This window comes from Artibeus jamaicensis, unplaced genomic scaffold, assembly GCF_021234435.1.
Source record: "Artibeus jamaicensis isolate MK-2021 breed Jamaican fruit bat unplaced genomic scaffold, CSHL_Jam_final scaffold_847, whole genome shotgun sequence".
Classification (NCBI taxonomy): domain Eukaryota; kingdom Metazoa; phylum Chordata; class Mammalia; order Chiroptera; family Phyllostomidae; genus Artibeus; species Artibeus jamaicensis.
In genome coordinates, this window is record NW_026522057.1 from 9,014,989 (window position 1) to 9,042,881 (window position 27,893).

The 27,893-nt window shown below is 39.4% G+C and overlaps 1 protein-coding gene and 1 pseudogene across 5 annotated transcripts in view; both read right to left on the reverse strand.

Moving 5' to 3' along the window:
- ZMYM4 (zinc finger MYM-type containing 4) overlaps window positions 1-27,893 on the reverse strand; it is a 136,180-nt gene that overhangs the window by 79,520 nt on the left and 28,767 nt on the right. The gene's annotated exons all lie outside the window — the stretch shown is intronic.
- LOC119052205 (interferon-inducible double-stranded RNA-dependent protein kinase activator A-like) lies at window positions 8,364-13,829 on the reverse strand (annotated as a pseudogene).

Genomic DNA, 27,893 nt, shown 5'->3' on the forward strand with positions numbered 1-27,893 from the left:
ATGCACAGCCCTGGCTGGTGTGACTCAGTGGGTTGAGCAACAGGCTGTAAACCAAAAGGTCATCAGTTAGATTCACAGTCAGGGCAAAAACCTGGGTTGTAGGACAGATCCCCAGTTGGGGGGGAGGGGGGGTGTGAGAGGCAACTGAAGGATCTTTCTCTCCCTCTTTCCCTCTCTCAACAAATAAATAACTTCCAATTGAGATGGTGGCACAGGCAGACATGGCTCACCCCTTCACATAACCACATCAAAATTAAACTAAAATATGTAACAACTATCACTCAGAACCATCAGAAATGGAGTCAAATGGAAGTTTGACAACTACAGAATTAAAGAAACCACATCCATTCAGACTGGTAGGAGGGGCACTGATGCCAAACATGCTGGTTCCACGCCAACTGTGGTGGAAAAATTTGGGAGAGATTATCTCGGGAGCAAAGAGTCGCAGCCCCACCCTAGGCCCCACAGTCCAGGGTTCCAGGGCCAGGAAAATAAGTCCCCACAACTTCTGGCTGCAAAAACCAGTGGGGATTGATTTGATGGAAGAAACTGATAGAGGCCCAAGCAGTTCCTTAAAGATCCCATACACAGACTTAGACTCACTCCCTCTGCACTCCAGCACCAGGGTAGCAGCTTGAGAGGCACCTGTGGAATACAGGGAGGAACTGAAGTATCTGGCATCAAGTCAAGAGCTGGGGGACAGCTTTCTCCCAGACTGAAAGGTGGGCCAAGACCACTGTCCCTTTTCTAAACCTTCCTCATACAGACCCAGCAAGGTGATGCCATATCTGAGACTACATCAAACTGGATAACACTGTTTGACCCACCCCAAACCGGTGATCCAGAGATTCCACCCCACCCAACTTATGGGCCCACTCAAGCTGCTTTTCCATATGAAGGGTTGGTCTTGGCTCATACAACTTTTTGAATCCTACCAAACAAGCAGCAGCTGGCCTCACTGAGCTGCAGGCCCAAAACTAGCACCTTACATTCACAGTCTGGCTTTGCCTGGGAATCTCTAAGGCCATAACAAGTAGCAGCCATCTCAGAAAGGCAGGGTGGCCCTGGGCAGAACACAAACGGGGATTGACCTTGGCCTGTACCTCCTGGGAAATCCTAGGGCCAGTGAACCCAGCTGATAGCTACAGACCATGCCGGAACACCACCACCCTGTTCCTGCACAGCTGATCCTCCACAGAGGGCTGAGGTTGGTGGTCAGTGGTCACAGACAGCCCTTGCAGGTGACTAGCCTGGGAAAATCCCCCACAATGATCTGCAACAGCAACCAAGGCTCAACTACAAGAGGAGGGTGTATTCAGCCCACACAAAGGGCACCCTCGAGTACCCATTTTGGGTGATAGGGGAGGCTGTGCCACTGGACCCTACGGACACCTACTATGTTATGGCACACTACCAAGACACAGAATCAAAGCAGCTCTACCTAATTCATAGAAACAAACACAGAGAAACTGCCAAAACAAGGAGACAAAGATACATGGCCCATATGAAAGAACTGATCAAAACTTCAGAAAAAGAGCTAAACAAAATGGAGATAAGCAATCCATCAGATGCAGAGGTCAAAACACTGGTTGTAAGGATGCTCAAGGAACTTAATGAAGACCCCAACAGCATAAAAACTATCCAGTCAGAAATGAAGGATACACTAATTGAAATAAAGAACAATTTACAGGGAAAAAGTACAGTGGATGAAGCCAAGAATCAAATCATTGATTTGAAATATAAAGACCAAAAAGCAACCAATCAGAACAAAAAGAAAAGAACGAACAAAAATGAGGATAGTGTAAGTAGCCTCTGGGACAACTTCAAGAGGTCCAACATTTGCATCATAAGGGTTCCAGAAGAGCAAAAACATGAAAATATATTTGAAAATATAGTGAAAGAAAACTTCCCTAATTTGGTGAAGGAAACATACACACAAGTCCAGGAGCACAGAGAGTCTCAAACAAGATGAATGCAAACAGGTCCATTAGTCATTAGTCATGACTTTTAGTCATGAAAACATAGGGGTTGTAGTTCTGTGAAAGAATGCCGTCGGTATTTTGATAGGGATTGCACTGAATCTGTAGGATGTTTTGATTAGTGTGGACATTTTAATGATGTTGAGTCTTCCTATCTTTCCATTTATTTGTACCTTCTTCAATTTATTCTTAGGAGACGGCAGGAAGATTTGAGTTCTGAAAACAATCACTCTGGTTATGGAGTAAAGTCATTTCTGACTCCTGCCTGAAGTTCTAACCATACCATTCTCAAATTGTTTTCTTCCTACTGAGAATGATGTCTACCTGATGAATAACCACTGCTTCTTCAAAGTGCAGCTCTTCAGTAAGGCCTTTGCTCATAACCTACTAGAATTCATCACTCCTCCGTAGCACTTCATTTATATTTCACTTACAGTCACATGTAGCAGTTAACTCATACATATGTCAGTATCACTTTCTAAATCAATCCTTTTCATCCTGGGATGACCGTAGACCATAGCATATTATACAGTAAGCCCTCACCTAACATCATCCATAGGTTCTACAACTTCACGTGAAATAATGTATAATGACACCAACTTTACTGCAGGCTGACATAAACAAGTTAGATTCTTTAAGGCATCTCATCATTACAATCAAATAATCTTGAATGAAATGATTCAAAGTCCTGCTGTACTTAGTAATTTCTCAACCACTTTTGTTATTAACTGGATGCTATACTTTACATTTTTCAGTATTTGTTATGCAAAATCTGCAAGATGTTCTAAGGAAAATTCTGTCATCGAGTTAATATAGGAAACAAAAATATTTTTTCAGTGATTAACAATGCTTGTTAATTTATTAAATATTAAGAAGTCTACAACTAAAGGAACCTGTACTGCTTAGTTTCACCCAGCATTTCCCAAACATATTTGGCCACAGAACCCCTTTGAAAGACAACATTTATTAATATACTATTGAAACTAAGGGAAATGATGCTAAATGATGGTAGCCATTTTAAACTTCTTCACATTTTAACACAAGATCATTTTTTTATATTTTAAAGATTTTACTTATTTATTTTTACACAGAGTGGAAGAGACAGAGAAAGACAGGGAGAGAAACATCAATGTGTGGCTGCCTCTTGCACAAATACCCCAGGCATGTGCCCTGACAGGGGACCTGCCCTGCAACCCAGGTATGTGCCCTGACTGTGAATTGAACAGGGGACCCTCTGGTGTGCTCAATCCACTGAGTCACAACAGCCAGGGCCAAGAAGGTAATTTTTATTTAGTAATACACTCCAAAGAAACTTTTTTGTTTTTTTAAAATAATCACGCCATTTAACCATGTATGGTTTTCACAAGTATTGTGAAAATAATTAGCCAAATTAACAAGAAAATATTAAATTAAATCCTTTGTTCCTAACACTCTCTTCCTAACAAGCCTTTCCTTCCAGCACTAATCATCTGCTACTAATCAATCACAGCAATCTGTCCTACAAACTATGGATATGTTATCAGAATTATTCTCAATTTCAAGTATTCATTTATATAACAAACTGAAGTTGACAGCCAAGATCAAATATTTACCATTAAAGTGGTAACATTAGCACTACTTTATCTTGTTTGGAAAAATCTACTGTATGCAATGAGAAAATGTATGCAAAATGTAAAAAACACACCCTAACTGGTGGGTTGAGCATCATTCCCACAAACCAAAGTTTGCCATTTCAATTCCTGGTCTGAGCACATGCCCAGTCGTAACCTGACACAGGACAGGTCCACAACTGGGAGTGTGCAAGAAGCAACCAATCAATGTTTCTCTTATACGTTAATATCTCTCTCCTTCTCTTTCTCCCTTCCCTTCTCCTCTAAAATTAAATTAAAACATTTTTTTCAACGTCAAAACAAAATTATTTTTTACAGATAGTATGCCTGTCTACTTGAGAAGTCCAAGACAGTAAACTAAAATGTATTAGAAAATATACATTTCAGCCCTGGCTGGTGTAGGTCTGTGGATTGAGTACACACTGTGAACCAAAGGGTCACTGGTTGATTTCCCAGTCAGGGCACATGCCTGGGTTGTGGGCCAGGTCCCCAGTGAGGGTCACATGAGAGGCAACCATATAATGAAGTTTCTCTGGCTCTCTTTCTCCCTCCCTTCCCTTCTTTTAAAAATAAATAAATAAAACCTTAAAATTTTTTTAAAAGAAAATATACATTTCAATAGAATGATTTTTTATAAAATTCAACATTCAGGAAAGCAACAGCACTCCTATGAAACACTACTAATTAGTTAAAATATAATGGAAAAATCCAATTCACAATAAAATTACATATAAAAAGTTCTAAAAATAAATATAATATATAAAATCATTATGAAAACAACTACTTTTCAGGGGGTAAAACAGCTGAGAATGATATACAAACAGAAAAAAATCAATATTATGAAGAACTCAATTTCTTCACAAAATAGGGAAGATGAGGTTAAGGGAAATGAGACAAAACCATTATTACGGACATCTGGATGAATAAAGGTAAAAAAGAATATCCAAGAAAATGTTGATTTCTAATAGTAACAAGAAGAAAAATATGGCCTACCATATATTAAAGGTACAACTAAATATGTGATACTGGCATGGCAATTAATAGATTTATGAAATGAAATTTTAACTATAAAGTCCAAAGTACACTTAAGAATTAGAATACAACTAGTAATAATTTAAGGTGAAAAACATGAATCACCATTTTACACTTGACACCAAAATAAATTTCAAGGAGAATAAAAACAAAATGAGCCCTGGCCAGTATGACTCAGTTGGTTGCAACACCATCCTATACTCCAAAAGGCTAGAGGTTTTTATTCCTGGTCAGGGCACACACCTAAGTTGCAAGTTTGATCCCCGGCAATGAATCAGTATTTGTCTCTCACATTAATGTTTATCTCTCTGTCTTTCCTGCCTTTTCTCTCTCTCTACAATCAATAAACATATTAAAAATAAAAAATAAAATGAAAACAAAGTGAAAAAATGAAGATACTAGAAGGTAGGAAAGTTTTTTAACCATAAACAAAAAAATCCTCATGAAAAAGTTGAATTAAAATTGTTTGACTGTCTTTAGGTAAAAACCTAAAGACAATCTGAGAAAATAAGTTTGTATGAATAATATGAATGATTAATACCTTATCTATAAAGCAGTCTTAGAATCCACTTAAGAGTAGCACTTCAATAGAAAATGATCAAAAAACACAAACAACCACTAAACATTCAATCTCATGTGAAGTTAAAATTAAAATGAAATACCATCTGCACTGGCCGGGTAGCTCAGTTGGTTAGAGCTTTCTCCTGATACACCAAGGTTGCGAGTTCTATCCCTGGTCAGGACACATACAAGCATCAACCAATGAACACATAAATAAGCAGAACAATAAATTGATTCTCTCTCTCCCACTCTCTAAAATCAATAAATAAAATTTTATTAAAAATGCCATATTATTTTCTCTTAGACTAGCAAAGACACAAATAAATGGATATATAGAAATTCTACTTCTTAAGCCTAATGCATCTAGAAAATTTCTCATTATACAATGATATATTTCACTCTTCATAGTGACTGCAGAGTCTTTTATTGTATTGTATTATATTAATGGACACTTTTTACTTCTAGCTTTTTATCCAATTATTTATCCTTGTACATACAAGTTGGTTTATATGTGTATGTGTATGTGAGTGTATGTGTGTGATCATACATATATGATCAATTCCCAGAAGTAGAATCATGAAATTAAAGAGCACAAGCACTTAAATTTTTTATAGATATTACCAAACTGCCTACCAACAGTACTCCAAAATGTATATGTATGGACATATATCTCAATATGATGAATTCTTACTGTTTCTCAAGAACTTCTCTACCAACATGGTATGAAGTTTTTTTCTCATCTTTCTCAATTTGATAAGTGAAAACTGTTACCTTATTGTTAAATTTCAAATGTTTCATTTTTTAAATTCTGAAGAATAATCTTTCCATATAGTTATTAACCATCTGTGATTCTTATTTCTATTAATTACCTTACTATTGAGCTTTTTAGGTGACCTAAAGCAATGGCTTCCAAACCATTATAATTAGTGATTAACACTTATCAAGAACCTTGCCCTCTGTCTAGCACTGTTTTCATCTTTTAAACAGACTGAATTCAATTTAGCCTCCCTGAAGTTTCATCAATTAAGTACTGTTAACACCTCTACTTTATAAATGAAGAAATGAAGGTATTAAGAGGTTGAGAGGACACACACACACACCTCTACACATAGCTCTGAAAAAAGGTTTCCCAGAAAAAAGCTTAAATGTATGACTCTCCAAAATATGGCCTGTACTGCTCCATTTCCTGCCTTCACGTTCCCATTACATCCCCATCCCAAAAGCAAACGTCCTGGCTGTTATGAATGACCTGTAGTTCACCCGATCTCTCAGGCAGTTTCATGCCTCTGGACCACTGTGCACCATGCTCAAACATTCCCAATCTTAATTCAACAGTAAACGCCTACTCAGATTCTGTGACTGAGCTAAAGTTACAACTCTTTAATAATGCCATCTCACACAACCCACACACCCAACTTCCTAAACAAGGGGGAATTCACAACTCTCTTTCTCAGCACTACTACAGCAGATATGTCCATAATAGCCACTATAGAAATTTTACTCCAAAGTTGAGGGTGGTATAAGGCAGTGATCTTCCACCTTTTTCATCTCATGGCACATATAAACTAATTACTAAAATTCTGTGGCACACCAAAAAATATTTTTTGCCAATCCGGCACCAAAAATAGGTATGATTTTCATTCATTCACACCAGACAGCTAATGTTGTTTTGTCTGTTGTCATTGTTTACTTAACAAGCTAAGGGAAAAGAGGTCAGTGCCCCCAACTAAATAGTCAGGTATTGCATGTTTGAAAAATTCTTGCAGCACACCCACTGAGTATCTTTACAGAATCAAGTACCCAAACACATTCCTGAAGTTGTACCATGAAACATCTCATTTTTCTGGTAGATTTATCTGCTAACAAATAACCATGGTTATGAAAACATTAAGTTTTAACTCCATTTTGGAGACTATCTAAAAAAGGAATCAATTTACCAGTTTTTAGACAAAAGTCATTAGAGTTATACAAATATTAAAAACAATCTAGTTTCTCTCAACAGAACCCTAATTAAATGAAGATTCTGTAAAGGGTTAGAAATATTTCTCAAAGCAGAAAACAGGTTAAAGTGTATACAAATCTAGAGATTTTTTTGTTTACTCCTTATTGCTGCAAGCCTAGTACCTACGAAAATACCCAACACATAACAGAAGTTCAATAAATGCTAAATAAAAGAAGTACTATAATTAGTTAATAATTTAAAACTTATCTATATTAAAAACTTAATCATCCTAGAGTGTACTTTAAAATTTTCAACACTTTCACCCTGGCTGGGCAGCAGTTAGTTGCACCATCGCCCATATATCAAAATGGTTGAGAGTTCAATCCCCAGTCAGGAAGTATATGGGAGGCAACCGATTGATATTTGTCTCTCACATCAATGTTTCTCTCTCTCCCTCTCTCTTTCTCTTTCTTACTCTCTGTCTGAAATCAATAAAAAAAAAATCCTTGAGTGAGGATTAAGAAAATTTTTTGCAAAAATCTCAAAGATTAAGCAGAAGCTTCAAACAGTTTTAATGCCTGCAAGAGATCACACTCCAAATTAAATATCCAATCATGTTCCTCACTCCCACAATAATGCTACTCTTTGCCTATTACTGCTCCCATTCAAACATCCTCTATTTACACTTTCAAGTTCATTCATACTAATGATCTTTATCATCATTTTATCAAGTTGGAAAATATCCTAAGTTGTTATGGAAAACATATTATTGTAAAAGGCAGCACACACTTTGCACTATAGTGCAGGATCATAAAAACAATCCTGAAGCTAAAACCAACAGAGGAAGCAATCTTACCAAGGGAAAAAATTGCAATTGTTCTGTGATCTTTAAATTTTTATCAAAACATTTTAAAAGCTTTTACTATCAGCTTTAAATATATAAGGAAATAAAAATTACTGTGTACTTAATATTTACTATTATATAATTTAAAACTTAAGAAACTTTAAGAATCAAAGTTTTATTTCTTAGTAAAATATCTTAAATATTTAGAGTGCACAGTGCTTGCCACCTTCTTTTCCTCAGATAATTTATGATATGGAATTGCCTTTGCAAACTGTCATAATTCCTTCCAAGTTTGATTTGGCTTCCAACATTTTACCCTTTGCCCTTCTGATCTATTTCCAAGAATTCCTCTAACATCAAAATTTTTGCCAGGAGTCAATTCCTCTAAAACATATTCAAGCTTTTTGTAAAACACTTTCCTCATTTATACTGATAAATTCACCTTTACTAGGTTCCTCAGACTTATCTATCCTCTCCCCTTTGTGACCACTTCGAGATCCTGTATCTTTCTATAAAATTTTTTTGTTGAGTTTATTGGGGTGACATTGGTTAATAAAATTTTGCTTCAGGTGTGCAATTCTACAACACATCATGTGTATAATGTATTATGTGTTCACCAAAGTCAAGTTTCTTTCTAACATCATGTATCCCCCTTTAAAGTCTACCTCCTTCTACTCCCCTTTCCCACTGATAATCACCACACTGTTGTCTGTCTTTTGTATTGATTTTTTTTACTGTTTCGGTTTTTTGGGGTTTTTTTGCTCTATTTCTGCTCTGATATTATTTCAATTCTTTTACTCATTTGGGGCTTATGTTTGTTGGGTTTCTTCCCTAGTTCTTGTAAGCATAAAGTTAGTTTATGTGACATTTTCTTTTGTTTCTTGAGATAGGACTAATGCTATGAATTTCCCTCTCAGGACTGCTTTCACTGTATCTCAAAGACTTTGGGTGGCCATGTTCTCATTTTCATTTGTGTCAAGACATCTTTTGATAACACTCTTGATCTCATTCTTTTTTTTTATTATACCATTACAGTTATCCCATTTCCCCCTCTTCATTCCCCTCCACCTTACACATCCCTCCCCCACCATTCCCCCCCTTTCGTTTATGTCCATGTGTCACAAGTTCTTTAGATTCTGCATTTCCCATACAATTCTTGCCCTCCCCCTCTCTATTTTCTACCTACCGCCCATGCTACTTATTCCCTGTACCTTCTCCCCCCTTCTCTTCCTCCCACTCCCCTATTGGTAACTCTCCATGTGATCTCCATTTCCATGGTTCTGCTCCTGACCTAGCTGTCCTCTTAGTTTGCTTTCGTTTTCAGTGTGGTTGCTGATAACTGTGAGTTTGCTGTCCTTTCACTGTTCATATTTTTTACCTTCTTTTTCTTAGATAAGTCCCTTTAACAGTTCATATAGTAAGGGCTTGGTGATGATCAACTCCTTGAAATTGACCTTATCTGTCCAGAAGGGCTTTATCTGCCCTTCCATTCTAAATGAAAGCTTTGCTGGATAGAGCAATTTGGATGTAGGTCTTTGGATTTCATGACTTGGAATACTTCTTTCCAGCCCCTTCTTGCCTGTAAGGTCTCTTTTGAGAAATCAGCTGACAGTCTGATGGGAACTCCTTTGTAGGTGACTGTCCCCTTATCTCTTGCTGCTTCTAGGATTCTCTCCTTCATTTTAATCTTGGCTAATGTAATTATGATGTGCCTTGGTGTGTTCCTCCTTGGATCCTACTTCTTCAGGACTCTCTGAGTTTCCCAGACTTCCTGGAAGTCTATTTCCTTTGCCAGATTGGGGAAGTTCTCCTTCTGTATTTGTTCAAATAAGTTTTCCACTTGTTGCTGTTCCTCTTCCCCTTCTGGTACCCCTATAATTCAGATGCTGGAATGTTTAAAGATGTCCTGGAGGTTCCTAAGCCTCTCCTCATTTTTTGAATTCTTGTTTCTTCATTCTTTTCTGTTTGGTTGTTTCTTTCTTCCTTCTGGTCCACTCCCTTGATTTGAGTCCCAGTTTCCTTCCCATCACTATTAGTTTCCTGTGCATTTCCTTCATTTCACTTAGTTTAGCCTTCATTTTTTCATCTAGTTTGTGACTAAAATCAACCAGTTCTGTGAGCATCCTGATCACCAGTGTTCTGAACTGTGCATCTGGTAGGTTGGCTATCTCTTTGTGTCTTAGAAGTATTGGCTCTGGGGCTCTGAGCTGTTCTTCTTGAGCCATAACATTTTGGTTTGTTTGTGCCTGTTATGTATGAGGGGCGAAGCCTTAGATGTTCACCAGGGTGGGGCAACCCAAGTCACTGGTTTCTGAGGCTTTATGTGGGGGCGTGGTCAGAGAGGGGCAATGGTGTTCTTTTCCTGCTCTCTCTTGAATTTTGGTGCCCTCTGCTGCTTCCCACAAATTGGGCCCTTCTGGTGCTGGTTTCCAGATGTGTGCACCCCCCACGATCCTGTGGGTCTCTCCAACAAACTCTCTTGTGAGCCTGACAGCCTCTCCCAGCACCTCGAACCCCTGAAGCTCCTAAAAGCACCTAAAGGCACCAATTGGTGCTTTTAGGCTTTAATTCCCAGCACTGGGGCCCTGGTCTGTACAGTCTGTCCTACTGCTCGTTATTTTGCCTGGTTTATCAGCATACGAATGTGTGAACGTGGTCAGCCCACCACCTTGCGCCCTCACTGGGTCTGCCCATTGCCACCCCATGCCTGGGATCTGCCAATCGCTGCCTGCACACCGGGCTCAGTCTGGCCACTTTTTCCTTCGTGACCCCACTCGGCTAGCCACTGATGACTCCGCCCCTCTTACTGGTCTGGCTGAGTGGTTCATTGTTGTCAGACTTCCATGCAGTTCAATTTTCTGTCTGTTTTGGTCAGAGAGGGAGCAATGGTGCTTCTTCTGCGCTCTCTCGGATTTCAGTCCCCTCTGCTGCTTCCCACAAGCCGGCACCTTTTCAATCAGTGCTTTTAGGCTTTATTTCCCATCACTGGGGCCCTGGGTTGCGCAGTCTGTCTTGCCGCCCTTTTTTGCCTAGTTTATCTGTGTGCGAATGTATGAGTGCGGTCAACCCTGGTCTACCTGCACTCCTGGGTCTGGCTGCCACAATCTTTTCCTGCCTCAATCCCTCCCCGCTGGCTGCTGACTCCACCCCTCTTACCAGCCTGGTTAAATGGTTGTCGGACTTCCGTACAGTTTAATTTTCTGCCTGTTCTGGTTGTGTTTTTGTTTCTAAATCTTTGTTGTCCTTAATTTTGGTTGTGTGAGGAGGCACAGTGTTTCCACAGTGTATGCCTCCATCTTGGCCGGAAGTCCTGTTTTTTTTTTAATAACAGCTCTTTATTACATGATTTCAGATATAGAGCAGACAATCACGTTCTTTGACATTTAACAATCACATTCAGTAAGGGCCTGTTAGTTTATTCCTCAACATCCTAATTCTAAGGGGCTTCCTTTGAATTCCCTTTTCAAAGCTTTGCACCAGAAGGAGGTTAAGTACCAGTATGAAAGACTGTTGTTAGCAATTTTATTTCACCATCTTCATCACCATCAATACGCATGTAGTTTCTTCTTTCTGTGTGCATGACATTGTTAAATGGGTTCTACACTTTGCCTAGGGTACAAAGTTTATAAATACAATATACCAATACAAAGTTAAAGCCATTAAAAGAGTGTAGTAACAAGTAGGAGATAATTAAATCTGTAGTATTGATGGAATCCATGAAAGAGGTTCAGAAACAACACATACACTCAAATACTAAATGTTTCACTTGGGAAGGGGGTGAAAGAACTTTTTATGTGCTGCTAAATGGTTTTCTAAGTTGCTTCAAGTTTACTTTATTTCTGCTATCTTTATTTTATTTTTTTTAGCAATCTCTTTAATATTTTTTTAACATCTGCGGAGTCTGTAGCGATACACCCTCTTGCATTTCCGATTTTAACAATTTCTGCCATCTTTGTTTTTTTTTTGTCAGTCTGGCTAGAGATTTGCCAATTTCAATGCTTTTTAATTTTTTTCAAACAGCAGCTTTACCTTCATTAATTTCTTATTAATTTCTGTTTTAAATTTCATTATTGCTGCTCTTACCTTTATTATTTTCTTCCTTCTTGTCCTAGGTTTAATTTGCTCTTTTTTTATAGTGTCTCAAGGTGGAATAATAGGTTACCAATTTATGTCCTTTTTTCTTTTTTTTTATATTAAATTTTATTTAGTTACTTTTCAAGTACATTTTTTTTTAAATCTATTTCTCCCATCCCACCCCACCCCACCCCCCCGCCCGGTCTCCCCCCTCCCTCCCATCCCCCCCCCCAAGTCCTCATCTCTGTGTCTTTCATACTTGTTCCTCAAAATCCCTCCCCCTTTTTCCCTTTAAGTTCCCTTCCCTCTCCCCTCTGGTCTGCTATCTTTAAATACTGCAAAGCACTATGAGTAGCACCATTCTGTGCATTGCCACAGAAGATCCCAGAGCCATGACAGATTGTGATGAGACTGGCGGACAGTTCAGCAAGACACTGACATTGCCCAATGGCACTCAGTTCCATATCTAAATATGTTCTATTAAAACCTTGCTCCTTGGTGATTGCACTTAAGCAGTTGGGTATAATCTGTATTTTGAACACTAAGGTGGCTTCTTTACAGTTGCTTGATCTTTTCACCAGGAAAATTCTTCAAGGAATTCCAAGTACATCCTGAAGAGTATCCTATTATATTTGTTAAAGAAATGTGGTTCTCCAGAGAAATATTACTGAATTTGGCAAGAAATTTCTCAGCAGCATTTCCCTTGGCTTGTTTTTATGATGCTCCCTTTCCAGTTTCCATAAATGACTCTAGCTTGCAAACTGTGGTTTATTCTCTCTTATGACAGATCCTCCCTCCTGGGAAAGAGTATATTGAGAAAGTCTCCACACATGATAAATAGCCAATTCCTATAACGAACTAACAGGATAAAGCTGGTTCTGTGACTGTTTGGAAGGGTCAGGCATTAGGGGGTTAGGAACTGCAAAGCAAATACTTGCATTGGCTTTCAAAATTTTTATGGAAGTCTCTGCAGCTCTATGTTTAGCCAGCTTCTTACTTGTACCTTCACCTGTGCAGGTTATGTCACCAACAGTTACTCTGAAGGTGGAAGTGGTCATGTATATTTGCATATTGGTTCTTTCACATCCATAAACAGGGATGGTCTTGATCTTCATGCCATATTCATGTAACACCTGAATCAGTGTTTTTCCCTGGTTTAGCTGTAATCATCTTCTCCAAAGTGAAGGTCCTGCTGTCCTCACACTCCAGCAGCAGGGCTGCATTGCGATGACAGATCTGGGACATGGCAAGAAGAAGGGCTTGGCAGTGGGAGGAAGAACTGTGCTGACTGACATCCTTGCTCCTTAGGGTGGCCATCCCAAGAGAAGCACTCCAGAGTCACCACCACCACCTACTCTTCCTCAACTCTCCTTTCTCTGACCTCCCAAGTTCTCTACTCCCCTGCGTCCCTCTAGCAAAGGGGGCAGGCACGGGGTGACTTTTCTTGTTCTTTATATTCATCTGACACTTCAATACAATTCAAACCACATCATCATTTAGGCAAGGCCAGCTCTTCTCCTATCTTAATTTACCTGTGGCTATTTTCAAATCTGTGACATTCCATTTTTCAGATCTAATTTTATCACTTTTCATTTCTTTGCTATACTTCCATCTTTGCTGGTCAACTCTTTCCTTTGATTATCCTGTTTCATAAAATGTCAAATGGATTTACCATTGGGAGACAAGGAGGTTAACAAAACTACACACTTTGCTGTCTGTGCAAGAAATGCTTAAGAGAGGTACAGTGACCAATCTCCAACAGACTTTGAATTAAGTAAGGTCATTGGTCACTGATCATGTTAAACATCTGTTAATTACATGGTGAGTTATAAACTAAAGAGCTAATACTGAAGTTTACATAGTACACAATTACAGTTAACATATCATGGTAAATGGCATCTGAATTTTGTTGTTAGGGAACTGGCATGTTATTTAACTAAACTGTGGCAACTGAAATTCAAGTATATTAGAAGCCTGCAAAGTGAGAACTGACTGTAAATAGAAAAACATTATCCAGAAAATATTTCCTATCAAATATGTAATAGGTCTCAAGAAAGACTGTTAACATCAATACTGTTCTGCTCCTAATTCACTAACAGACATAAAGTAAGAAACATAACTCCTTCATGGCTCAAATAAAATTAATAAAGTTGGTCTATAAAATTCTAAAACTCCTCTCCAAATTTCCAAACTTCAAGATCACAGTTCACTTAAAAGTATGCATAAACTAAGAATTCAAAATGGTTCAAACAAGACTGAAAACTTGATAAGGACGATGTATAAGATCTCATTTTCTCTTCATAGCTTTATTTCTTAACTAAATGACTTTTTAAGATATTAACAACTCTCCCTTTAAATGCAATCAATCCATCATTTTTTCACAATTTTATTCATTTCAAAATTTATGTAAAGTTACCTAAAATAATTATATCCACTGAAATTACCTTGACATGAAACAAAAAATCAGGTTGATTTTTCCATCAAAACAAGAATGGATATCTATCAACTTACTACAGGTAAACTTAGCATTTGTAATTCATACTTCACGTGTTTTCACTGTACTTTGTTAGTACTACTTTTTAAATGTTACTTAGAATAAAAAACAAAGTCTAACTAGGAGCAGTTAAGTTGGATTTTACAAATCTTTAATTCTATAAAATGAAGCAACTTCATTAAGTTCAGAAGTATACTGAACAAAGGCATTAAAAATGTATTATTAAAAACGCAAAGAATATATCACTTCAGTGTTAAATTTACATTACATACTTTAATGAAAAAAAAAACTCCTGAGACTGCTACAAAACCCTAATAGAAATAACAGTGTTAAAACTTATCACTACGTAGAGAGTATAGATGCTCAGTCACTGCTGAGAAAACAGTTTCAGACAAAAATCAGATTCAGCTGTGAAGGTATCAACCTAAAATGACCTCTTTTTGCACAACAGTTAAGAAAACAATTACTGGACTTCCAGCCAAGATGGAGGCATAATGGAAACACTGTGCATCCTCACACAACCAAAATTAAGGACAACAAAGATTTAGAAACAAAAACAGACAGAAAACTGAACTGTATAGAAGTCTGACAACCATTCAACCAGACTGGTAAGAGGGGTGGAGTCGGTGGCCGGCGGAGAAGGTCATGGCAAGAAAAGGTGATGGATGGCCAACCTGGGTATGCATGAGGCACAGGGCTGACCATGGTCACATATTCACATGCAGATAAACTAGGCAAAAAGAAGCAGCAAGACAGACTGCACAACACAGGGCTCCAGTGCCAGGAAATAAAGTCTAAAAGCACCAACTGAAAAGGTGCCAGGAAGGACTGCTAGCCTCACAGGAGAATTCACTGGAGAGACCCACAGGGTCCTAGAACACGCACAAGCCCACCCACTCTGGAAACAGCATCAGAAGGGCCCAATGTGCTTGTGGGAAGCAGCAGAGGGGACTGAAATCCGAGAGAGCAGAACAAGTGCCTCTCTGACCCAGCGCCCACAAACAAGGTCACAACCCAGCAACATTAGCCAAAATTAAAATGAAGGAGAGAATCCTAGAAGCAGCAAGAGATAAGGGGACAGTCACCTACAAAAGAGTTCCCATCAGACTGTCAGCTGATTTCTCAAAAGAGACCTTACAGGCAAGAAGGGGCTGGAAAGAAGTATTCCAAGTCATGAAATCCAAAGACCTACAACCAAGATTGCTCTATCCAGCAAAACTTTCATTTAGAAGGGAAGGACAGATAAAGTGCTTCTCAGATAAGATCAAATTCAAGGAGTTCATCATCACCAAGCCCTTACTATATGAACTGTTAAAGGGACTTATCTAAGAAAAAGATAAAAAATATGAACAGTGAAAGGACAGCAAACTCACAGTTATCAGCAACCACACTGAAAACAAAAGCAAACTAAGAGGACAGCTAGATCAGGAGCAGAACCATGGAAATGGAGATCACATGGAGAGTTACCAACAGGGGAGTGGGAGGAAGAGAAGGGGGGAGAAGGTACAGGGAATAAGTAGCATAGAGGGTGGGAAATAAATAGACAGGGAGAGGGCAAGAGTAGTGTGGGAAATGTAGAAGCTAAAGAACTTATGACACATGGACATAAACTAAAAGGGGGGAGTGTGGGTGGGTGGGAGAAGGTTTGCAGGGTGGAGGGAATGAAGGGGAAAAGGGGGCAAATATAATGGCATAATTAATAAAATACATTAAATAAAAAAGAAAGAAATTACTGTATTTTTCAGACTATAAGACAACCCCCCCCCAAGTTTGGGAGGAAAGGGGGGTGTGTGTCTTATAGTCTGAATGTAGCTTGCCTGGCTCACAGTGAAAGGGCAGCAGGCAGACTGTGTTATTTATGTTATTAAATATTTTACTGCATTTTTAGCTTCAAAATTTTTTTTTCCTATTTTTCTCCTCTAAAACCTAGGTACGTCTTATGGGCTGAAAAATCTGGTAAACTATCCAGACATAAAAATGAAAAAGTCATCTTTTAGTTTTTTTTTTAAGATTTTTTTTTACAAGATTTTATTTATTTATCTTTAGAGGGGAAGGTGAGAAGGAGAGAGGGAGAGAAACATCAATGTATGGTTGCCTTTTGTGCGTCCCCTGCTGGGAATTGGCCTGCAGGGAACCAGCCTGCAACCCAGGCATGTGCCCTGACTGGGAATCGAACCGCAATCGTGTGGTTTGCAGGCCCGCGCTCAATCCACTGAGCTACACCAGCCAGGGCTAAGATTTTTATTTCTTTTACACAGAGGGGAAAGAATGGAGAGAAACATCAATGTGTGGTTGCCTCTCACAAGCCCACTACTGGGGACCCAGCCCACAACTCAGGCATGTGTCCTGACTGGGAATTGAACTAGCAACCCTTTGGTTCACAGGCTAGCACTGAATCCAGAGTCACACCAGCCTGGGGAAAAGAAGTCATCTCTGAATACGTGAATAATGTTGCCCTTTTAGTCTGAATGTGCAGAACACTGTATTTACACTTAAACATAAACTACGAAAAAGAAGGAAAATATATGTTCCCATGATTCTTTATGTTTGGAACTAATAAACTACACTTTTGTCACCCAGTCTTCCTTTCCAAAATGATGTATAGATTTGGTTACTAGTTTAGAAAACCAGGAGCATTTGTAATAAATACATGATGTTCCTCAAGAAAAATATTCTCAGTTCTTCCTGAAATCTATAGCAAATATTAACTATAAATTATAAAACTTACAACAAGTAAAAGGCTTTTTCAATTAATAAAGAGATGAAAAAGAAACCTAGATGTATAATCAGGGCCATGTATTCCCAGCCTTGAATGACTTCTGACTTTATCATATGGCTAATGGAAAGCCACTGAAGAATTCAGCAGCAGAGGAGTGAGATGATTGCATTAAAGATTTTAAAAGATCGCCCAGGAACAAGATGTGTCAAAAAGTAGGAAAAGACTAACAAACTGATTGACATATTAAAAATGGAAGAAAAAAAACTAGGTTGAAGAAGATCCCATGGGCTGAATACAGAATAATTTGATCAAAATAAGTAATAGCTATAATGACTAATAATATACTCATTTAAGAACCAGTAAGACTACACTGATACTAAAAAATAAATAAGCACACATAGAAGTAAAATATAAGACGAAGGCTTAAGACAGCATGAGAGGAAGAAAGGAGATGAAAGAAATAATCTCCTTTCTGTCCAGAGGTCTGTCCAGAAAGTATCCAGCCACATACCGTGGAATAATAGAGGCACTCTACTGAAGAAGATACAAGAAACATTATACACAGGGCAATGACGTCTCAGTGCCCTTAAAGTAGGCACCTTGGGACCTCACGCAGTTCTCCAAATCACCATTGGCACATATTTTCCTGAATCTCATCAATGACAGTGTGAAATCTCTTCCGTTTTAAAAGTGATTTTAGTTTTGGGAAAAGTCAAAAGTCACAGGGCACCAAATTTAGGCTGTAATGGGGCAGAGTCACCCATGTGATCTGATGTTTCACCAAAAACTCTCCACAAGATGAGATGCATGAATGGGTGCATTGTTGTGATGAAGTTGCCCATAGATACAGCCTTCTGAATCATCCAAATAGTTTCTGTAGAGGAACGTTGAAGCTTCCCCCTACCTCCCACAGACTAGTACAGTGAGGCTGTCATTGTTAACACATGCGCATTCCAGTCCACTCTCTTTGGCTGTCAGGTTACATAGCTGTCCCACAAATTATTCCTGCTATATTAACAATGTTTGGACTTTTCCCCAGACTTCATATATTGTTGTAAAGGACAACAAACGATACAATTATTAAAGGTAGTAACTTCGAAATTCATGTTGTGAATTCTAGGGCAACCTCTAGAAAATATAACACACAAAGAAGTACATGTAAATACTGAAAATGCAACAGTAAATCAGATGCAACGGAATTATAAGAGAAAAACAAAGAATAAATGAGGTAAATAAAAACACAAAAATGCCACTTTGGCAGCACATATACTAAAATTGGAGTGATACAAAGATTAACATGACCCCTATGCAAGGATGATCACCAACCCTCCCCCCAAAAACAAATAACCCTCCTGAAACTAATACAATATGGAATGTCAACTGTCACTGAAAATTTTTATGCTTCATTTTTTTTAAAGAAAAGCAGACTGAGGCATGCAGTGCCTCCTATGGGTGTGTCTAGATTCTTGGAAGACTGACGACTACCCTACGTTCTCCTACAAATGGAACTTGAGAGCTTGTTCATAGGTTCTAGCAGGGAAATGCAATCACTCATATATGTTTGACAAATGAACAGCCCTCTCTGCTACTTGGGAAAGTCCTCCTCTTCAAGACCAAGTGTGCAGCTTTGGGAGGGAAACACATGAAGTGGTGAGGGAGGAAGGGGACATCTGCCTCACCAGCCAGATCAGCCAAATCAACCATGAGACAATGGTGTAACAACTGTCACAGCCCAGTATAGATGGACCTGGAGAACATTATGCTAAGTGAAATAAGCCAGTCAGGGAAAGACAAATACCATATGCGAAATCTAATGAACAGACTAAATTAATAAGGAAATTGAAGACAGACTCACAGATCAAGAGCAAGATGACAGCTAGTGCGGTGGAAGGGTAGGGGGTGGAGTGATTAAGCAAAAAGAAAAAACGATTCATGGATGTGGACAACAATGTTGTGATTGCTGTGGGAAGGGAAGTATAAGGGGACTAAATGGCAACAGAAAAAAATACAATAAAGATTAGAAAAATTCCATAAAGATTAAAAAGATAAAATAAATAATAGTAAATATCACAGCCAAATCACCCTCACATCCAATAAAAAAAATTTTTTTTAATACTAGGATAGAAGCCCTGGCTGGTGTAGCTCAGTGGACTGAGCACAGGCCTGCGAACCAGACAATCGCGGTTCAATTCCCAGTCAGGGCACATACTTGGGTTGCAGGTCGGTTCCCTGCAGGCCAGTTCCCAGCAGGGGACACACGAAAGGCAACCATACATTGATGTTTCTCTCCCTCTCTCCTTCCCTTCCCCTCTAAAGATAAATAAATAAAATTATTTTAAAAAAAATACTAGGATAGAAGACATAAACCCAACTATAGAAGTAATTACATCAAATCTAAATGAAAAAACACAACAGTTAAAAAGTATCAGACTAGGAAAAGAGGCAAAACCCAACTATATGGTATATAAGAAACACATTTTAAATATACAGGTACAAATTCCTTGAAAGTAAAATGAGAGAGGGAAACATACACCATTCACATACTAAGCAGAACAAACCAGATGTAACTATATTAATGTCAGAAAAAGAAGGCTCAAGGCAAAGAAATATTACAAAATTCATTTAGTAATGATCATGAATAAGATGATTCTATATATGGCAACTAATTAACACAACTTCGAAATATATGAAGTAAAAAACAGAACTAAAGTGATAAACATTATGTCTCCAAATGCAGATTTATAGCTCTGTCAATAGTTTTAGAACAAGGAGGCAAAACAGAAACTAAGACACAATAAATTTTAACATGACTATCAACAAACTTTACCTAAGTATCATTTCTAAAAAACCCAACAACTGTACAGTACATAGTTCCTTTTTAAAAGATTTTATTTATTTTTAGAGATAGGGTAAGGGAGGGAGAAAGAGAAAAACATCAATCTGTGAGAGAAACATCAACAGGTTGCCTTTCATATGCCCCCAGCCCAGGAACTTGCCTGCAACCCAGGCATGTGCCTTAACTGGAAATCAAACCAGTGATCCTTTGTTTCACAGGCCAACATCCAATCCACTAAGCCACACCAGCCAGGGTGTTTTTTTGTTTGGGGTTTTTTTTTTAAGATTTTTAAAATTTATTTTTAGAGATAGGGGAAGGGAAGGGGAAGGGGGGGGAACAGTACATCCTTAAGTGTACATAAAGAAAGTACCAAGATATACCCCATGCTAAACCATAAAAAAGCATCAGTAGAAATAAAATAATTGAAATAAGTAAAGGAACTTTGACAAGATGGTGGCATAGGTAAACATAGCTCACCTCCTTGCACAACAACATCAAAATTACAACTAAACTACAGAACCACCATCATTCAAAACTATCAGAAATTGAGCTGAATGGAAGTCCTACAACCAGGGAATTAAAGAAAAAACTACAATATGACTGTTAGTAGGGGTGGAGACACAGAATGGGCTGGTCCCACACCCGTGAGTGGTAGGAAAAATCAGGAGGAATATCTTAAGAGGGAAGGGCTCCAGCCCCACACCAGGCCACCCAAACCCAGGGTTCTAGTGCCAGGAAGAAAAGTTATCATAATTTCTGGCTGTAAAAACCAGTGGGGACTGAAGACTATGGAAGACAGAAACTGCTGGACTCCCTAACAGTTCCTCTTAAGGGGCCTGCACACAAACTTACTCAAGACTCACTCCCTCTGACCTCCAGCATGGGGGTAGCAGCTTAAAAGGCACCAGAGATACAGAAGTCCTCCTGGCTGATGTGGCTCAGTGGATTAAGCACCAGCCTGTAAACCAAGTGCTGGCCAGGTCCCCAGTGGGGGCACGTGAAAGGCAACCACAAACTGATGTTTCTCTCTTTCTCCATCCCTTCCCCTCTGTCTAAAAAGAAATAAATAAAATCTTTTAAAAAAAAGAAGTCCTGGCACAGGTCACTGTTCCTTTTCTAAGTCCTCCTCCAACAGAGCCACAGAGCCATCAACCTGGCTCACACTGTTTGCCCTACCCTAGTGATTCCCAGAGGTCCTTGCCCCACCCAAATTTCAGGCCCACCAAGCTGTTTCCAGTGGCTTTGCCATATGAATGGCTTCTCTTGGCCCATGCTTCAGATTTTCCTAAATTCTATCAAACAAGCAGTATCTGGCTTCAGCAGGCCCCATAACTGTCTTTAAGTTATAACTGGCCCCATGCCTAGCAGTAGCAGCAGCTGGCACTGGTTCACAGCTTGACCTCACCTGGGCACCTCAAAGCCCAGAACAAGTAGCAGCCATCTGCAGATCAGTTTAAGCTTTGTAGCTTAAACTGTGTGACCTATGACAGAATACAGGTGGTGGATGACCTTGAACACAACAGCAGCAATCAAGACACAACTACAGCAGCAGAATGTACACAGCCCACACAGTGAGTGCAATGGATGTACCCAGTTTATACAATAGGGGAGACTGTGCCACTGGATCCTACAGGACACCTACTATATTAGGCCACTCTACCAGGCCTGGCAGACATAGTTGCTCCACCTAATACATAGTTATAAACACGGGGAGGCTGTCAAAATGAGGTAACAAAGAAACATGACCCAAGTGAAAGAACAGAACAAAAGTCCAGAAAAATCATTAAAATGGAGATAAGTAAACTACTAGATGCAGAGTTCAAAATACTCGTTATAAGAATGCTTAAGAAACTTACTCAGGACCTCAACAGCATAAAAAAGATCCAGCCAGAAACAATGGATACAATAATTAAAATAAAAAACAATTTACAGAGAACCATCAGTAGAGTGGATGAAGCCAAGAATCAAATCAGCAATTTGGAATATAAGGAAGCAAAATCAACCAATCAAAACAGCAAGAAGAAAAAAGAATCCCACCCCAAAAATGAAGAAAGTGTAAGGAGCCTGTGAGACAACTTGAAGTGTACCAACATTCGCATCATGGCAGTACCAGAAAGAGAGAGCAAGAAATTGGAAATTTGAAAAAATAGTAACAGAAAATTTCCGTAATTTGATGAAGGAAATAGACATACAAATCCAGGAAACACAGCATTCCATCAAGATGAACCCAAAGAGGCCACCTCAAAACACATTATAATTAAAATGCCAAAGGTGAAAGACAAAGCAAGAATATTAAAAGCAGCAAGAAAAAAGCAGTTAGTTATCTACACAGGAGCCCTCCGTAAGACTGTCAGCTGATTTCTCAAAAGAAACTTTATACACCAGGAGGGACTGGCAAGAAATATTCAAAGTGATAAAAGAAAGAACCAAGATTACTCTTCCCAGCATAGCTATTATTTAGAATTAAAGAACTTGCCCTGGCTGGTGTAGCTCAGTGGATTGAGCAGGGGCCTGTAAAGTAAAGGGTCACTGGTTTGATTCCCAGTCAGGGCACATGCCTGGGTTGCAGGCCAGGTCCCCAGTAGGGGGGACACATGAGAGGCAACCACATATTGATGTTTCTCTCCTACTCTTTCTCCTTCCCTTCCCCTCTCTCTAAAAAATAAATAAAATATATTTTAAAAAATAAATGAAAAGAATAAAGAATTTCGCAGACAAGAAAAAGCTAAAGCACTTCATCACCATCAAACTAGCATTATAGGAAATGTTAAAGGGTCTTAACAACAAAAATATGAACAATATAATGGCAACAAATAAGTATCAAAAATTGAATCTAAAAAATAAACAGTACCAAAACAGAACTGTAGATACAGAGAGCATTTTAATGGCTGCCAGATGGGAGGAGGTGAGGGGGATGGGCAAAAAGGGTGAACGGATTCAGAAGTGCAAATTGGTAGTCACAGAGTGCTCGTGGCGATGTTAAGTACAACATGGGAAATATAGTAGCCAAAGAACATACATGCATGACCCACGGACATGGTCAACAGTGTCTGAGGAATTGTCTGAGGGAGTGGGTGGGATGGGTGGAGAAGGACAAAGGTGGAAAACTGGGACAACTGAAATAGTACAATCAATAAAATATTAAAAGAAGTTAAATAGAGGATATATTCACTGACCTCAGCCGTATTAAACTAAACATAACAGAAACACCAAAATCTGTACACTAAACAAGCTTCTAAGTAAACCATACACACATTTTTTTTAATCACAGATTCGAGGCCTGTTACTCAGTTGATTAAAGTATTATGCCAATATGCCTGGGTTGAAGGTTTGATCCCAGGGAACATACAAGAATCAGCCAATGAATACAGAAATAAGTGGAGCAGCAAGTCAATGTTTCTCTGTCTCTCTTTCCCTTCCCCTCTCTCTAAAATCAATTTTTAAATAAAGTGTTTTAATTTTTTTATTGATTACGCTGTTACAGTTGTTCTATTCCCCCCTTCATTCCCCTCCACCCTACCCCACCGTACCCAACATTACCCCCCCTTTAATTTATGACCACGTGTCTCAAGTTCTTTAGATTCTATATTTCCCATGCTATTCTTGCCCCATCTATTTTCTATCTACTGTCTATGCTACTTATTTTCTGTACCTTCTCCTCCCTTCTCCTCCTCCCACTCCCCTGTTGCTAACCCTCCTTGAGATCTTCATTTCTATGTTTCCACTTCTGATCTAGCTGTCCTTTTAGTTTGCTTTTGTTTTAGGTGTGGTTCTTAATGACTGTGAGTTTGCTGTCATTTCACTGTTCATGTTTCTTTAACTTCTTTTTCTTAGATAAGTCCCTTTAACATTTCATATAATAAGGGCTTGATGATGATGAACTCCTTGAATTTGATCTTATCTGAGAAGCACTTTATCTGTCCTTCCATTCTAAATGAAAGTTTTGCTGGATAGAGCAATCTTGGTTGTAGGTCTTTGGATTTCATGATTTGGAATACCTCTTTCCAGCCCCTTCTTGCCTTTAAGGTCTCTTTTGAGAAATCTGCTGACAGTCTGATGGGGACTCCTTTGTAGGTGACTGTCCCCTTATCTCTTGCTCCTTCTAGGATTCTCTCCATTTTAATTTTGGCTAATATAATTATGATGTGCCTTGGTGTGTTCCTTCTTGGGTCCAACTTCTTTAGTACTCTCTGAGCTTCCTGGATTTCCTGGAAGTCTAGTTCCTTTGCCAGATTGGGGAAATTCTCCTTTATTATTTGTTCAAATAAGTTTTCCACTGGTGGCTGTGCCTTTCCCCCTTCTGGTACCCCTATAATTCGGATGTTGGAGCATTGAAAGATGTCCTGGAGGTTCCTAAGATTCTCCTCATTTCTTTGAATTCTTGCTTCTTGACTCTTTTCTGTTTGGCCATTATTTGCTTTCTTCTGGTCCACTCCATTGATTTGAGTCCCAGTTTCCCTTTCATTGCTATTGGTTTCCTGTGCAATTCCATTCATTTCAATTAGTTTTGCCTTCATATATTTGTCTAATTTGTGACTATAATCAACCAGTTCTGTGAGGATCCTGATGACCAGTGTTTTAAACTGTGTGTCTGAGAGTTTTGCTATTTCTTCAATGCTTAGATTTATAGGCTCTGGGGCTTTGAGATCTTCTTGAGCCATTTTTGGTCTGTTCGCGCCCTTTCAGTGTGCGGAGCAGAGCCTTGGACTACCAGGTCGCTGGGTTGTGACGCTGTATGTGGGGGCGTGGTCAGAGCGGGGAAATGGCGGCACCCTCAGCCGTTGCACCGCTGGGTAGGAGTAGAGCCTTAGGTGGTTCACCAGGGCCGGGCCACTCAGAGTCGCTGGGTTATGACGCTGCATGTGGAGGTGGGGTCAGAGCAGGGAAATGGCGGCGCCCTCCCTGTCGCCCTCCCTGCAGCTTGCCGGCTGGGTCCCGGTCCAATCGCCCACTCCCTCGCTTGTCTATCCGCGCACAAATGCGCAACCATAGACAACCCGCAGCCCTGCTCCCTCGCTGTTTCCCCGCAGTCGCTCGCTCGGTCGCTCACTAGGTCCAACCCTGCGCCTGGATTCTGCGCGCCTGAGTCCGTGTGACCGAGTTTTCCTGTGCAACCCCGCTCCACCAGCTGCTGGTTTCGCCCCTTACCGGTCAGACTGAAGAATTTGTTGTTAACAGACTTCCGAAAAGTTCAATTTTCTGTGTTCTGGCTGTGTTTTCTGTTGCTAAAATTTAGTTGTCTCTAAACTTGGTTGTGTGAGAAGGCACAGTGTCTCCACTTATGCCTCCATCTTGGTGGAAGTCCTATAAATGTTTTTAATACCACTGAACTGTACACTTAAAAAAGTATAAGATGGTAAGTTTTATGTGTTACCGTTATTCTTTTTTTTAATAGCAAAATAATTTTTTTCAGATATACAAAAACTGGAAGAATTCAGCAGCAGCAGTAGCGCATCAGCAGAACAAGAAGTACTGAAGGTAAGTCCTTCGGGAAGAAGCAAAATAACACTATAACAAGAATCAGGGTTTACCCAAAGGAATGAAAAGTACTAGAAATGTAAGTAACTGAGTACCAATTATAAAGTATTGCTTTTCAACTCTAAATCTACTCTTCTCTGCCTTGCTTTCTGATACTGGAGTTGGCACCTATAAACATTTCTCCTTTGCCAGCTGGCACAATGTTAACAACCTTTATCAGCAGATGGCACTGAAGGAATAACTCGGAAGGGGGTTTTCTTCTCATTAAACTGTGCTCTAAACTGCTTGCTCCAGTAGAGGCTAGAGGCATGCAAGACACCCAATGACCGCAGGCTCAAACTTCTCACAAGTCTCCAATGACACACACACAACCCTGTGACTGGTTTCCTAGAAAGTTCTACCAGCACCCCAGAGGGTGTGATCCTTCCGGGAGATTTATGCCAGTGCCCCCAGCTATATCTTCCTAGCCAGGTTCAGCAAGGGGCTTCCTAGCAACTTTTCCCGGCACCCCAGAAGGGAAGTTTCCTGCTTGCCAACATAAATCTGCAGCACTTCAAACTTGTCCATTATCCAGTGGAACACATTCTCTCCAACAAGATCTGAATCTCAGCCTTCAAGCTGAGAAATGGAGTATCTTTCATAATTGTTCCATCCTTGCTACTCTGCCTCAGCCCTAGTTAGTGGGTAATATTCTACCTGCTATTCTGTATACTCTGAAGTTCTCTTTCCCCCTTAGGATTAATTCTCCGTAACTGGTTAATAATTCTTCATATTAAACCTTCCCTATACAAATCACTGTGAGGTTTCTGACCTCTGACTAATAAAGGATTGGTACTGGCAGTAATCACGACAGATGTACCCACAAAGATGGAATTTGAAGATTGGCTTGGTTGTGTCCTTGGGCTTAAGCATAGGGCTCAAGCAGAAAATAGGATGCTAATAATCCCTGGCATGCAGTGGCTTCAGAGTAATCAAGCTATCACCTGTAGTTGATTGTGATGAAGTGCCAACTGGTGCCTTGGGAACCCAAATGGCTGTAGCATGACTGTTAAAGCAGTATTGCTACAAGCAGTAATGATGACTACAAGGTCTCTTATGTGAGATGGATTCTCTAAGGGCTCTTGAGAAGTTCCAGAAAAAAGTAAGTTCTGGTCCATTAACTCTCAAATCAAATCACAGTCTGAGAAACAGAGCACTTTCATGACAGTATTTAAAAAAAAATGTTTGCCCTGGCTGGGTGGCTCAGTTTGGTGGAACACTGTCCCGTATAACAAAAGGTTGCAGGTTCCATTTCCAGTCAGGACAATTACCCAGATTGTGAGTTCAATAGCCAGTCAGGTTGCATACAAGAGGCGACCAATCAATGTTTCTCTCTTACACCACTGTTTCTCTCCTCTCTCTTCTCTTCCCCTCCATCTCTCTCTCTAAAATCGATAAACATAACCTCAGGTGAGGATTTTTTAAATATATTAATTCATGTAACCTAACCACAGGTTGTTATTGATTTAAAGCAATACAAAATTTAATTGGATAACTAGCTGAATTACATCATTAGATGAATTCATAGTCTCACGAAATTTCTCACATGAAAGTAAGAGCAGTAACTGAAGGCGGGGGTGTGTGGAATGAGACTGACACTTAAGAGTGAAAATATGTGGTTGAATCAGAATGAAAGGGACAAGTTCAAACCTTCAATAGAAATAACTTACCCTTCTGTATCTAAGGAGAGTAGCCTTCCTTTGCTTGAATATCCTGTGATATCCTATGTGCACCAAATGACTTGCGGGAAGATGTTAATTTTTTTGATGACCAACCACAACCAACCCTGTTGCTACTAGAACCATAAGCAGCTTCAAATCTCACCACGTTATACAGGGACAGGTATAAATATGACCCAAGAGAAAAATACCTTACAAACTAAAAAAAAAAAAAGCCAGGATTTTGCTAACACATAAAGGCAAAACCCTGGGGGGAATACGTGTACAATTAGATATGAAGAGTATTTATGAAGAGTATTAGAACAAGGAGGTTAGAATTCATTGATATAGGTGAGCTTACTACAGATTCTGAATTTAATGTGTTAGCTCGTGCAGTTGAAAAAAGCTCTAATGCCTTCCTTGTTGATTGAAACGTACACTCAACAATAGCTGATAATCATTAGGGAAACACAAATCAAAGCTGCATGAACAACCCTGGCCAGTGTGAATCACTTGGTTGGAGCATCACCCCATAAATCAAAAGGTCACAGGTTCAATTCCTGATTGGGGCACATGCCTGGGTTGCAGAGTTCAGTCCCCAGTCTGGGTATATGGGAGACAACCAAT